Source organism: Mustela nivalis (assembly GCF_964662115.1).
Source record: "Mustela nivalis genome assembly, chromosome: X".
In the NCBI taxonomy this organism is placed as follows: Eukaryota; Metazoa; Chordata; class Mammalia; order Carnivora; family Mustelidae; genus Mustela; species Mustela nivalis.
In genome coordinates, this window is record NC_139040.1 from 99,741,863 (window position 1) to 99,755,882 (window position 14,020).

Genomic DNA, 14,020 nt, shown 5'->3' on the forward strand with positions numbered 1-14,020 from the left:
CTGTTAGAACAAAGACTAAGCCCTTCCCATAATTCCCATCTGTGCCTGTTCCCAAGAATAAGTGGAAAGTTCCCACATGGACTCATTTTTAAAATATTGCCGAGAAGCACACCAAAGGTGTTCTGACTCATCACTGGCTGGTGTCCACTCCGGAGCCACGCTTCATCAGCATGGCCCTAAAAGTCCCTTCATACCAGAGCAGTGACCTGCCAAATATAGCAGGGGCCCTATTTTTAAAAAGGTTCAAATGAGCTTTCAGTGAGACATCAACACATACCATCAGCACAGTTTTATTAAAAAAAAAAAAAAACAACCTGGGCCTGGCCATCAGCGTGGCATTCAAATAGTGCTGAGGCAGGGTAACTGTGGGCCGCGGAGACAGAAGTGACAGCAGCCCCTGCCCAGTGACAGCCTCCATGGGACAGAGCTGCTAAGTGCTTTCTTCTGTATGCCGTCTCCCCGTTGCACGGGCGACTGCACTGCATGGAAGGCTATAGTCCGCCCATTTTACAGATGCCAGTGCCAACCCAGGAAGGTTACATGACCTCCCTGCATTCCAGTAGCTTCTGAGAGACCTGAAAGGTCACTCAGGGGTTCTGCATTTGGAGGTACTCGCTCATTTGTGTTCCTGGAGGGTGTCCCCGGGGGGCACCGGGGACCTGTCAGGAGACAACCCCCATTGGCGCCCATCAGTGTATGGCCACACCCACTCAGCCACTGGAGCAGAAATCCCCTTGGAGTCAACAGGGTAGAGGGTTTCAACAAAGGATCACGGACCTAGATATAAAAGCGAAAATAATAAAAGGGCTAGAGAAAAATAAAAACACCTTTGTGACATTGGGGTGGGGAAAGATTCCTAGATACCAGCAACAACAGAAAAGCAAATGCATAAAGAAAAATAGGGAATGGGCTTTGTTGAAATAGAAAACTTTGGCTCTCAAAAGACATCTTTAAGATGTGGGAAAGCAAGCCACAAAGGGGGTGAAAATAATTCATATGTATATACTCACAGTGTTTTTTGAAGACTTTATTTATTTATTTATTTATTTATTTAAGAGAGAGAGAGCATGAGTTGGGGCGGGTGGTGCGGAGGAAGAGGGAGAAGGTTTACCACTGAGCAAGGAGCCTGTCGTGGGGCTTAATCCCAGGACCCTGGGATCGTGACCTGAGCCAAAGACAGGTGCTTAACCGACTAAGCCACCCAGGTGTCCCTTTTGCACTCACAGTCTTAAAGGCAACAAGGCGGGTGGTGGGTTTACTTCCAACAGTCCCTTCCAGGACTAACAGGTCATGTTAGATCATGTTAGGAAGGACAGCAGTCCTTCCTGGCTGCTGTCGCACCGGAAGACATCCAGAACTATCTATTGGTTTCTCCTGGTGAGGCCCCATGTTTCTGCGGTCCTGCAGGCACCAGGCCCCTCTAGCTGGGAAAGCGAGACTTCTGTGAAGCATGTGGTTGGCAGGAAGCATAAACCCCACTCCTCGTGAAATAAGATCCCCTTTTTCTAAACATTCTGGCACATCTCCCTCTCAAGAAGGACAAATTCTTTTCAAAAGCGGGAAATGGGTACCTAGCCGTTGGAGCTCTCACTATAGAAGTTTCCTGTTTCAAAGTCTGCTGTTAGAGGTGATGAAGTCGCAGAACCTAAGTCAGGTTCGGTGGGGTGAGGAGGTTCGGAGCCGACGACTAAAGAAAGAATTCTTAAGACGTCATTGGTGTAAAATGGTGGTTTATTAAAGCACGGGGACAGGGCCCGTGGGCAGGCAGAGATGCGGCTGCCGCCCCGGGTTGTGAGGGGTGGTTGGTTATGTACCCTGCTGTTGGGGGAAGGTGAGGGGAAGGGAGGTTTCAGTGGAGTTTTCATATGTTAAAGAGGGCCTACAAGGTGCCAGGATGTTCCGGGCCTGCCGGAGGCCTTGCCCTTGCTGCTGGATCAATGTTGTCTTTAGACCAGCCATTAACATTAAGATAGTTGGGAGACTTTTTGGTGGGGTGTCACAATCCTGCTATCAATCGTCTTTGTTAGTGAGATTTAGAACATTTGTAAGCCAAGGGAGACTCCTGTCTAGCAGGATTGTGAGTTCTGCAAGTTAACTATTTGCTTATTGTTCATGGCAGTCAGGGCTGCCTGAGGGATGCTACACATATGGAGGGGAGCGGATGAAGGGGGGGGGGGGTGCAAGGCGCCAGCTTTTGCTTTGTCCTCAGCCAGCCTCCTGCTCCCTCATCATTCCCCCCTGAACAATTTTGACCCTTAAATCTTTAAGGTGGTTGAAGGTGGAAGGTCTCATCTTCTGTAACTTCTTCCTGCTGAATAGGGGCGTAGAGCTGTCCCTACCTACTGGGGTCAATATTGATCAGTGGAGGAATGTATAGGGGAGTTACGAAAGGCAGAGGCAGCTGAATCCAGCGCTGACAGTGAAGGAGTGTCTTTGCACGTGGTAAGGATCATCTGTCTTGGTGAAGTCATTGTAGCAATGGAGTCTCGGCACCAAGTAGAGAAACATGGAACAAAGCAACATATTAAAGTTAATAAGGCGATAAGAATGAGAAGCCCGAAAAGGAGATTTGGCCATAGTTCTCCTTCAAACCAGGAACTTAACCATTCACTGAGAGAGAGGGATCTTGTAGGGCCTTAATCTGGGTATTCATGTCTTTTATTAGTCCTGTGACATTTTTGTGATAAGTCCTAAAGCACAGCGACCTATCCACCCTGGAGGAAGCCAGGGCCACAGGTTGGTTCCACATATCCAGTGGGTTCCATTTGGAGCTGGCCATCTAATGCCAGGTCGCCTTGCCCAGTCAGTAGCAAACCAATCAGTAGCCTGGAGTACTATTATCTGGGAACACATTTTTAGTGGTAGCCATCCCAGATATCGTGCGTGATTTGCCCAAGTATTATTTGTATGATTTCTTTGTTCCCAGCATAAAACTGCCTTTTAACTGAGCTGTCCAATCGTGAGTGTGAACCACAGATATGTATCCCAGATTTGATATGCCATCCTTAGTATAGCGATAAGGGGGGTTTTGGAACTTAGGCCCATATTTGATTGGGGAGTTATTGCTTCCCCTTTCCTTCCAAATAGCTCCATGGGCATGTAGTACCAGGAAGGCATATTTGGAGTCAGTGTTAATGTTTTTAGGCTTTGGCAATTGAAAAGTGCTAGTGAGCACTATGGCACACCTAGCTTTTCTTATTTTTTCTATGAAAACTACTGTCATCAGAAAACCAACTGTCATTTCTATTTTTAACAGGGGCATCTTAAATCTGGACAAATAGAGTAAGCAAGATCAATAACCTCTGAACATTTTTGCTCTATAGAGAAAGGAGTACAGGTCAGGTTCAGGCATACAGGTAACTAGGTTTAAAGTTTGACAAGTTTTAAGTATTAATTCTGGCATGTACAGTCCAATATTTAATTAGTTGGTTTCTATCATCCACTGATGGCCTTTGAATTCTAAGACAAATCTGGACCTGATGTGACATCATTACAGTCAAGGACTGTCCCACAGTGAGCTTTGAGGCTCCTTTATAGGAGGGCTGTTCCATGCTTAGCTAAAGCATCTGTTTGCAATTGCACCTCAACAGAGGTGACTTCTAGGATAAATATGACTAAGGGATGAAACCAATAAGAAGACCTTTGAATGGTCCAGCCTTAAAAATATCCTGATTACAGAGGATCATTGTCAAGTGGGAGAAAACTTGTCAAGAGATAAGGGGAGTCTCCCATGTATCATACAATCCACTCATAAAGAAAGTGGGGTCATCCATTATTTCCACAAGTCCATAGTTAATCCTATGGAGTGCGGTATGCTGGCTTTTAAACAATTTCATTATTCCAGTTGTTTCATCATGTGCCGTGGGGTCTGCTAATATCCCCACAAAATAATAAGATCAACTAAAGAAGCTATTGTCCATCTTCTCTGAAGTTTACCTCAAATTGTTTAGCTTAGGTAAACAACATTTAAAGACAATCAAATCTAGAATTTAACATCCATAAAGGCGTGTTACTAAAACATAATTTTTCTCTCTAAAATAACCCTCATTTCCAGAGATAGCCAAATCAGGACTAATTCACTTGTGAAACAAGTCCAGTTTTAACAAACTTGGCCTAATTATTTACATAAGCTCAGCAAGAACAGTGAGTGTGATCAATAGATCTTTTAGAATCTGCTTTGCTGGGACTTTGTATAAGGAATCTCTAGGTTGAACTTTTAGTAGCCTCTCCGGGCCAGAAGCCAAGCCCTGTACTTGCCATCAGGCTTGCCTGCAATACCTTTGGGTGAATTCCTCTTTCTGAGATTGCACCTACCAAGGAGTGACATTCTTTACTCACCTGGTGAGGCTGCTGGGAACTCTGTAAGCAAGGTATCAGGCCAACAGTCCCAAGGGGCTTTATGGCTCCAGGTTTCATAAAGTCAACCTTAGTTCCTTTAAAGCTATCTGGTCATATCTGAGTCTTTTTAAATATGACATCCCAGTCAAAGCCTTGGTAAAATAACCCGTGTTTCCAATTCTTTCCTGTTATAAGGAGAACAGATTCTTATTGAACTTATGCAAATGACTGGTTGCTATGGAAGAAAGAATACTTAACTGAGACCTTTTGGTTTCAGAGGGTTCAGATAGAGAGAAAAGGTGAATGCTTTGAGCACTTTTACAAATGAGCACTTTTACATCTCTATAATTTACAGATAACTTAAGAAAAAGTATCCCTAGTCTGGAAGAGCAAACATTAGAGAGAACGAGCAATGTTTAAAGTAAGACAAAACATTAAGAGACACAACACTATAATCTTTTAGTTCATTTAGTCCCATGTTACTAATTCTGGTGAATGCGGCTTTAGTCAGTTCTGGAAATTCTTACCCGTTTCAGTTTTAGGATTTTCAAGCATATCAAATATCTGTATTTGTCCTGAAAGTCCTTTATAGGAATCTACTTGAAGATAATTTTACAAGAGAATTAAAACAATTATAAATGACAAAAACTCAGAATGGATATGGTTAGAGCTAAAGAGACATGGGAGTTTACAATTTAGCTGCAAGGAAATCAGGTTATTTCTGTGATACATAACATTTCCATAATTACAGTATCAAGCGATGATCTCTCAAAACATTAAAACTTTAGGAAGTGCGTAGAATCTCTAAAATAGTTATAGCATTTTCCCAAATGTAACCCAAGGTTTATCATTGGTTCAGTAGTACTTCATGAGCAACTTCACATACCAAGGAAAAGCCTGAGTTAAAGAGATTTACGATTTAAATCTTGTCAACATTTGCTAAAATCTTAGAAAGTTTTAAAGCACATGCCTAAATATAATTAGGGATGTTAAACACCTGATAAAACAAAACATAGAAACTGGGTTTTCTGGGCTGGCAAAGAGAAAACCATTTACATTTTCTTAACAGCAGATCAATTGATCTAAGAAAACATTGTCCTTTTGAACAGAGACAATTTCAGTCTTGTACCAATGTACCTTTAAAACCCATTTATTTCAATCTTAATCCATTCTTGACCATAGCTAAAATTCCTTTTCTGAAGATTTCCCTTCACAAACCTTCCACAACTTTCCTTTGCATTCAGGTTTTGTCCCAAGCCATTTCCTTCCAAACAACCATCTCATTTAGGACAAAATTACCTTCCTTTACCTTCAACAAAATGTATTCCCATTCCTTAAATCTTTTTTACATATCTCCTACTTTCCTACATACAGTTTCCCTTTATTTCCATCAGTCTTAGTTACACTAAGCAGAACTTTGTATTCTTAGAAACACCTTTAGTTATTAACCAATTGTGAACTGTTACCACAGAATTCTTCAGGTGGCAAATTTATGAATCAGTTAAGTGGCAAACAAATTTACCAACAGATTTAAATACTCTTAGTTTCTTTGCAGTAAGAAGTCAAAAAGCACAAACCTACATCCAATAATTAACGACTTAGCATTTTATCCTGTTTGGTTAAGATACTGATGTCCACAATTTAATTCCATTTGTCATCCAAGCAAAACTTTAAAACTTTTAGGTTACCAAAGACTTTGAAAGCTACTTCAGCAAATACCCATTAGAACTTTGAGACAGACAATTAACCATCAGTTTAGTCATTTCTTTGCTAACAAATTTTAATAACACAAGCTTATTTGACCTTCAGTAAACTTTGATAGAATAAAGCTTCACATTTACTGCTGTTAACTTCAAAGATGCATCTATCTTAATTAAACCAACAAACTTAACTTAGTTCCAATACTGATTTACGTTCCACCTGGGCCCACTCCACTTTGAATGTTTACCTGAGACATGCGTGGGAAGATCTGGAGTGGGGGTGCTCTTCTTGCTCCTTGACAGTGAAGAGAGGAGCCGTGGTGCATGATCTAGAGGCTAGTCATGCAGGCTGTACGCACGTTGGTGCACAGAAACAGGAGGGGAAAACAGAGGAAACAAAGTGCTGCCAGGAGGCAGAGAAGGGATTCCCGGTTTCAGAGCTCATAAGCCCCAACAGAGGAGCAGACGCCATGCTTTCCCACCAGCAAGTGGGGAGGGGTTAGGCAGTCCAAGTCAGGCCAGAGAACACAGGGAAACTTCCCCGAAACAAAGAGAGTTTCGGCAGCTGCTTGGGAATATTCCTTATAGTCTCTGTCTCGAGTTAGACCAACCCCAGTTGGCTCCAGTTATAGCCATTAACACGGGAAGTGAGTGAGGGAGAAGCCCCCACACCTATTAGGAGTAACAGAGAGAAATAAATCCAGAGTCCCCTTTGCTAGGGATGACCCAGCAACCTGGGTTTACTAGAAGAAGGCTTATTTACGTAATTACCATCCAATATGTCAGGAGAAAGTTTACTAGCTGACTCATTTGGGCAAACACATTTCGCAAAAGCCCCTTAGTCTGGGGTCCTGGTATAGAGCAATGAAGGCCTAGGTATGAGCGGTGAAGGTATCCTAGGTCCATTTGCCCTGTTTCCTGCAGAGGAGATCTAACTGATAGATCCCACTGAGGCCATGCAGTGTTACAGGAGCTCAGTCCTTTCCTAAGTTTTGCAATCCAAATTATTTCCAGTGGGATAAAAGGCACCCCAAGGTAGAGTCCTTGGGAACTGAAGAAGCCTACTGAGGCCATGCTTCCAGAAAAGTAATGAAGGTCCATTACCAAATCCCCCCTGACTCCTGGGTAGCGTCCCACGCAGGATATGTCAGAGGTTCCTGTGTCAAAAGCGACCGGAGGCGTCCCTCAACAAAAATCGCTATTGATCACCGCTTTGCCTTCCCTGGGAAGGCGTTCCTGCCGTTAAAGGCCCTGGAAGGGGTGCCGGCGTCCCTCCGCTTCCCCATCGCATCCTAGGCTGCCAATGGGTGCCTGGTGAATGGACTAAAACGCTTGTGCCATGCTATCCTATGTCCTGAAGACTGCATACTGTTTTGCCATATTAACCCATGGAAGTACTAGAAAAGTTTGGCAAGGGGAAATTACCCAATTTCATAGCTTTAGGCGGTTCGCAGAAGACACTGACGAGAAACAGTAAAGATTGAAATCCATCATGGTCTATGCGACATTCCAACACATGTGGTCCTTACAGCCAACTTCCCTAGGAAACGGTCCCCGGTTGCGTTTTAATTCAATCGGGTACTGGTTTCGGCCGGCTCCCAGTGGAGGTCTCGCGGCCAGAAGTGGCTAGACCGGGCATGTGGAGGGGATCACATTAGATCAATCAGGAGGAAACCTCACACGGGAGTCTTAAGATTGGCAGCCGTCCTGGTGACTTAGGTGGCTGTCCCGTGCCCAAGAGAGACAACTTTCTATAAGAATAGGAATAGAGTGAGGCCATCAAGTTTCTGGGTCTTATTGCCATTCCGGCCAGGGTACTAGCTTACAGCCAAAAGGCAGGCGCTCTCCTCCCCGTAGAGTAGCCACGGGCTAGAGGATTACAGCCTGAGCAATTGACATGCAAGTGTTCCAATAAGACCATACTCCTTGAAAAAGCCCTGGAATGAGAGTACAGGAAAAGGAGAGAAAGTACTCACCAATTTTGCACCGAAGCTCAGAGTCCAAATGTAAAGACTCACAAATCTCCTGGCTGGCTCGCCAAAAATGATGAAGTCGCAGAACCTAAGTCAGGTTCGGTGGGGTGAGGAGGTTCGGAGCCGACGACTAAAGAAAGAATTCTTAAGACGTCATTGGTGTAAAATGGTGGTTTATTAAAGCACGGGGACAGGGCCCGTGGGCAGGCAGAGATGCGGCTGCCGCCCCGGGTTGTGAGGGGTGGTTGGTTATGTACCCTGCTGTTGGGGGAAGGTGAGGGGAAGGGAGGTTTCAGTGGAGTTTTCATATGTTAAAGAGGGCCTACAAGGTGCCAGGATGTTCCGGGCCTGCCGGAGGCCTTGCCCTTGCTGCTGGATCAATGTTGTCTTTAGACCAGCCATTAACATTAAGATAGTTGGGAGACTTTTTGGTGGGGTGTCACAATCCTGCTATCAATCGTCTTTGTTAGTGAGATTTAGAACATTTGTAAGCCAAGGGAGACTCCTGTCTAGCAGGATTGTGAGTTCTGCAAGTTAACTATTTGCTTATTGTTCATGGCAGTCAGGGCTGCCTGAGGGATGCTACACATATGGAGGGGAGCGGATGAAGGGGGGGGGGGGTGCAAGGCGCCAGCTTTTGCTTTGTCCTCAGCCAGCCTCCTGCTCCCTCATCAGAGGGGGATGTTGTTCAACCACCCTTTCATTCCTTCTTCATTCAGTCATCATTCACGCACCCATCCACCCACTCATTCATTCGCAAACGTCTCACAAACATCTCGTGGGCACCTGCAGTGGGCGAGGCTGACCATGATGAACACAGGGTTCCCGATGGCCGGGGCTCAGTGCCTCATGGGGGTGGGGCAAGACTACAGCCCCATGGGGATGCGGGTCCCGTAGCCGACTCCACTGGTCTCTGCCCACATCCCCTTGGACCGCTTCACCATACACCTCCCTGACTCACTCCCACGGGGACCACCTGCGTCCCTTTGTCAGTGGGCTGTCCCCAGGAGGCAGGAGCCTGATTTGCCAGCATCCAAGAAAGCCAGAAGTGCCTGGGAACTGTCCTTCCCCTTAACCAGTGACTGATGGGGGTACAAATGCTCCACAAGTATGAAGTCTAAAAAAGTATAATTACTTCAGCTCCCTTGTCCTCTGTTTGGGACAGTTCTGAACAGTGCCCTTCACCGTGTCCAGAGCCCCCCTCCACGACTGAGCCAGTTTCCTATTGTGACACTAGGATTTATAATAAGAAATATATATTGGTCTTTGTCCCCATTTCTGGCAGAGAACTCCTAAAGCCCTTAGAATTTGTCTCTTGTTATGTTAATGAAGCGATTAGAAAGCACCTAAGGCTGGGGGCTGGTTGCCAGGGGAACCAACGGTGAATAGAGGGTTGGTACTTTCAGTCCCACCCCCTGACCTCCAGGGAGGGGAGAGGGTCTGGAGATTGAATCACTCACCAATAGCAAAAGATTGAAGCAATCAGGCCTGTGTAATGCAGCCCCCATAGAAACCCAGAAGGATGGGGTTGGGAGAGCTTCCGGGTTGGGGAGCACACGGAGATGTGGGTGGTGCGGGCGGGCCTGGAGAGGGCAGGGAAGCTCCTCGCCCTCTCCCCTTACCTTGCTCGCCCTGTGCATCTCTTCCATCTGGCTGTTCCAGAGCTCTAGCCTTTTGTAATAAATTGGTGATCTAGTGAGTAAAACGTTTCCTTGAGGAATTGACCAAATCTGAGAAGGGAACCGTGGAAAAGTCTGCTTCATGGCTATCAGGTCAGAAGCCCAGGTGACAACGTTGGTGGCAGTGGGATGGGCGGCCCCAGTCCTTACCCTGTGGGATCTGACTCTCTCTCTCTCTCCCTCTCTCTCTCTCTCTCGGTAGACAGTGCCAGAATTGAGCTGAATTATAGGACATCCAGCTGGTGGCAGGGAACTGCTTGGCATGAGGGGAAATTCCACGCATTGAAATTGGCACTAGAATCATTTTACCTACCTTCTGGGGGGCTTGGTTTACTATTACACCTTGGCCCGGCTTCCTTCCTTCCATCGCCCATTTCCCCATTCCCTGCTGCTTATTCCTAGAAATCCTTCCTAGGAAATTGCTTCTCCTGAAATTCTCACCTTAGCATCTACTTCTGAGAAATCCAATCTAAGACATGCTGCAATTGTGGAACACCAAATTGGGGCTGTGGAGGCCCCTGGCAGGGACACTGGGGTTGTAAAAATGTTCTAAATAGGACCAACATCGGTAGGTGTCTGTCCGCATGCGTGTATGGTAGGTGGCGATGGAAAAGCGAACTGAAAGTGGGGTAGGAGCTGACCCCTAGCCCCCACGTTGTGAATTTGGGAACCAGTGAACAGTCCACTTCGGCTGGTACCCAATGCATACATGCCAGGATGTGGCAAGACGTGAGGTGGGAGGGGTACCAAAGGGGGCAGAGGTCTTGAAAGTCTAAGTCACTTTAAGAACTTGGTCTTCAGGACAACAGTGGGGCATTGGGGGACTCTAAGCAAAATACTGACCACACCAGGTTTACTGTTAAAAAAATGTCACTCTGTTTCCAATGGGTGGAATACATTCAAGATGGGCAGGAGAGTCTGGGAACTGTTAGGAGGTTGTCTCAGACATTCAGGCCATCACCTAGAAGAGTTCATCGGGATGGAGTGGGGGAACATGAGCGCATTCAAGCCACATTCCAAAGTCACGATCACCAAAACTCAAGTTTTGATTGATTGAGGGATTCACTGTGTGGGAATGGCTAAGTAGGAGAAGAGGTAGTGATGATCCCCCGGTCATCACAGGTCCAGATGACCAAGAAGCAGACTCATCTTTGGAAACCAGAGTTCAGGAAGTTTATTGCAAAGTGCTCTCAGGATTGGCCCTTGCTGGGGGAAAGGGACTGCAGAAGCAAGATGGGGCAAAGGTGGAAGCTGGATAGTGATGCTATCTCCATGGAGGCTTCAGCCCAACTCATGGGGAGCTCTGGAATTGGGAGGTCCCCACAAGGGTTGCTCTGACTGGGGGCAAAGGAGCTAGGCCTCCGTTCACCCATATCACCCAGCCATTGGATGCACATGACTTTGGGGGAGAGCATTGAACCTTGGGTGATATGGCTCCCTTCAGCTGAAGGCAATTCCCAGAGAGGGTTAACAGCTAAGCCATCAGGCAACGACCTTTCCAGAAGCTCAGGGAGTAGGCCCTTGTGTCATAACGGGGGTTCTAGGTGGCACGGCCCAGCATTTGCAGCAGACATTTAAGCGTGAGATGCTGTGAGGTGTGCAGTGGGGAACACACAGGAAGTACCTGGTTCTCCGTGTCCCCATGGCAGGAGCAGATGAGGTCCCTAACCCTGGGAAAAGGAGTTAGGTACAGGCTCTTGGTCTCTTTGGGGTCGTGGGGTCGTAGATCCTTCTGACAAGTGAGCTCTTTACACTCACAACTCTACACCTGAATTCATATGAAAGGTCAGGAACTTGTCTTAGGATGGGTTCCTCTAAAAGCAAACCCTGGAACCAAGATTTGGATGCAAGAGGTTCATCTGGAAGGTGAGCTCAGAAAATGTGGAGACAGAGTGGAGAAATGAGCAGGGAAGGGAGAAAAGCCAATAAAGTTACATTAAGTTTGGGCCACTAGGCAACTGGGGCCCAATCCCACTGGGTCCCCCAGAGAAAACCTATGGCAAGGGGATTCACCCACCCTCTCCCATCCCTCACTGATTGAGGGTCGCCCAGGAGGCCTTAACTCTCCAGCCTTTCCGGGCACCTAGGACCCACTGGCCATCCTGTCCCTAATCCCGGCAGGCTCAGGAACAGCTTGGTTCGGTGGCCAGAGAATGCCCCAGGCAGAGAGGCACAGGAGGACACCATCAGATTGGCTCCAACATGAGCGCCCCACAGAGGTAGGGTACCACCACCACCACCGGCCACAGAAGTCAGATATTCCTGGGTAAGAATATTTGCCAGAGAGGGCTGAGGAACGCCAAGGTGGCATACAGCGCCACCAGGGAAGTAGGGAAACAAATCAAAACAAGGCATTGTCATATCAACAGCAGGGAACCGATCAAGACCAGGGAACCACGCCTCCTGTGAGAGTCCCCACTGGAGCTGCTGAGCACTCACAGAGAACTTAGTGCTCTCAATGAGCTTGGTTCTTCTGTTGTCGCTCTCAGCTCCCCAGTCCTGACTCTGCCTGCTGTGACGACTCAAAGACCAAATGGAAGGCTGGGCTTGCCAACAGTTGGTTGGAGAGCAGTTTGGGAGATTCGGGTGCAACTCCAGGATCAGGGGAGCCAGGACTGAAGGGGATATTTAAACATTCAGGAGTTCTGTGGAAGGTTCTCGAAAGAATATAGACGAGGCCAAGCCACTTTCCTTTGTGCCACAAGAATGCCTCAATTAAAATGCCATTCAGTTAAAAGAGGCAGAAAGAAAAACAAACCCTTCAGCTGTAATTTTGTGCTGAGCTTTTTTCATGTAAATCAAGGGGGGCAAATGGCATTTTCCATCAGTCATAAATGTCAAAAGCCCAGAGGTCCACAGCTGTTGTCCTGCAGTATTACCCGATGACCATTTAAACGGCCGATCAAGTTCCTTCCGGAAAACAAGGCTATGAGTCCAAGTTCCAAGTTCAAGCACTTGAAATGTTTGACTTGAGTGGAGCCATAGAGTCTCAAAAGCAGCCTTACAAAGGGGGAGTTCACTCAAGGTTGGGCTGTAGTGGGTTTTGTGGTTGTGATTGCTGTTGTCTGGATTGAGTTGGGTCGCTCCTCAAAATACCTCCTGCCAACAAATGGCCCTTGGACAAGGGTCTGTCAACCCAGGGTTGGGGGGAGGTGGGGGGGGTACAAAACACAGTGCATACAAATCAAAGGAAAGGTTAAGTGGAACTTGGTAACCTTGGGCTAGTCTGGAAATGAGCAAAGCCAGCAACAGTTCCTGTACACAGCAGACATTCAGCAGAGAGTTGCCAGTTGGTGCAGCTGCTGTTGACATTCCATAAGCAAAAACCCACGGTGGTCCTGTCCTTGTACTTGAGAGAGATGGACAGATACAGCTGATATGTTTATTCATATCTTCGTTAGATTCTAAACCCCTCGAATGTGGAGACTGTAACCACCCCCACACCTCATGGCCCTGTGTTGATGGCCCTGTGTTGATGGAACTGTGTGTGTGTGTGTGTGTGTAAGTGTGTGTGTGCTGTAGACATACACACAGTGCTAACCCTGCTGTGTGTGCCCCGGAATGTTCTGGTGCTCATGTCGCAAAGACTTGGGTCAAACAGGGATGGCATGACAGATTAAAAATAAAAGGGCAGAACTCCTGCTTTGTTTTTCTGCCTTTTTCCTGCTGAGTGATCTTGAATGAATTACTAAATGCTTAGGAGTTACAGTTTTCCCAACCAGAAAATGGAGAAATCGCCCCCTGTTTACAAAGTGCTTTGGCAAGACAACTGGAAATATAATGGAAAGTTTATCAAGTGAGATCTCTCAACTAGAATAGAAATTAAAGCATGACATTTTGGATAAAACTCAATATTTTGTTAGTCAAATTCCATCGAAATTATACTTAGGTACATTAACTTAATTTAAGAACTAGTGGCAAATTGTATTACTATTTGACACATTACTGCTCTGCATAATTATTCAATCAGAGCTCCCCTGAAACAAATTAATGCTGATGCAGCCTAATTTTTTTTTTAATTCTGAAATAGTTCAAGAATACAGAGAAGTATCCAGAATAATATAATGAGCACCCACACAAACACCATCCAGCTGTTTGGAAGATAGGCATTGTGCCAGATTTTCATCCCCCATTCTTTTCAGAAGTAACCCGTTAGAGACCCAGTTGAAGCTCCCTGTGTATCTCTTCCTTGTGCCCCTTCTCCTGGGGGCAAGTTAAAACAGATGGGAGCAGGGCCAAGTGTCACATTCCTCCAGCCCACCTGTGGTTTGAGCCCTCGGTTACATGGCAGGGTCCTACCCCTTGGGCCCACCTTAGGTCTCTGCTCCTT

General features: G+C 46.3%; 1 long non-coding RNA gene across 3 annotated transcripts in view; it reads right to left on the minus strand.

Moving 5' to 3' along the window:
- LOC309856564 overlaps positions 1-14,020 on the minus strand; it is a 131,941-nt gene that overhangs the window by 105,569 nt on the left and 12,352 nt on the right. The window lies entirely within an intron of this gene.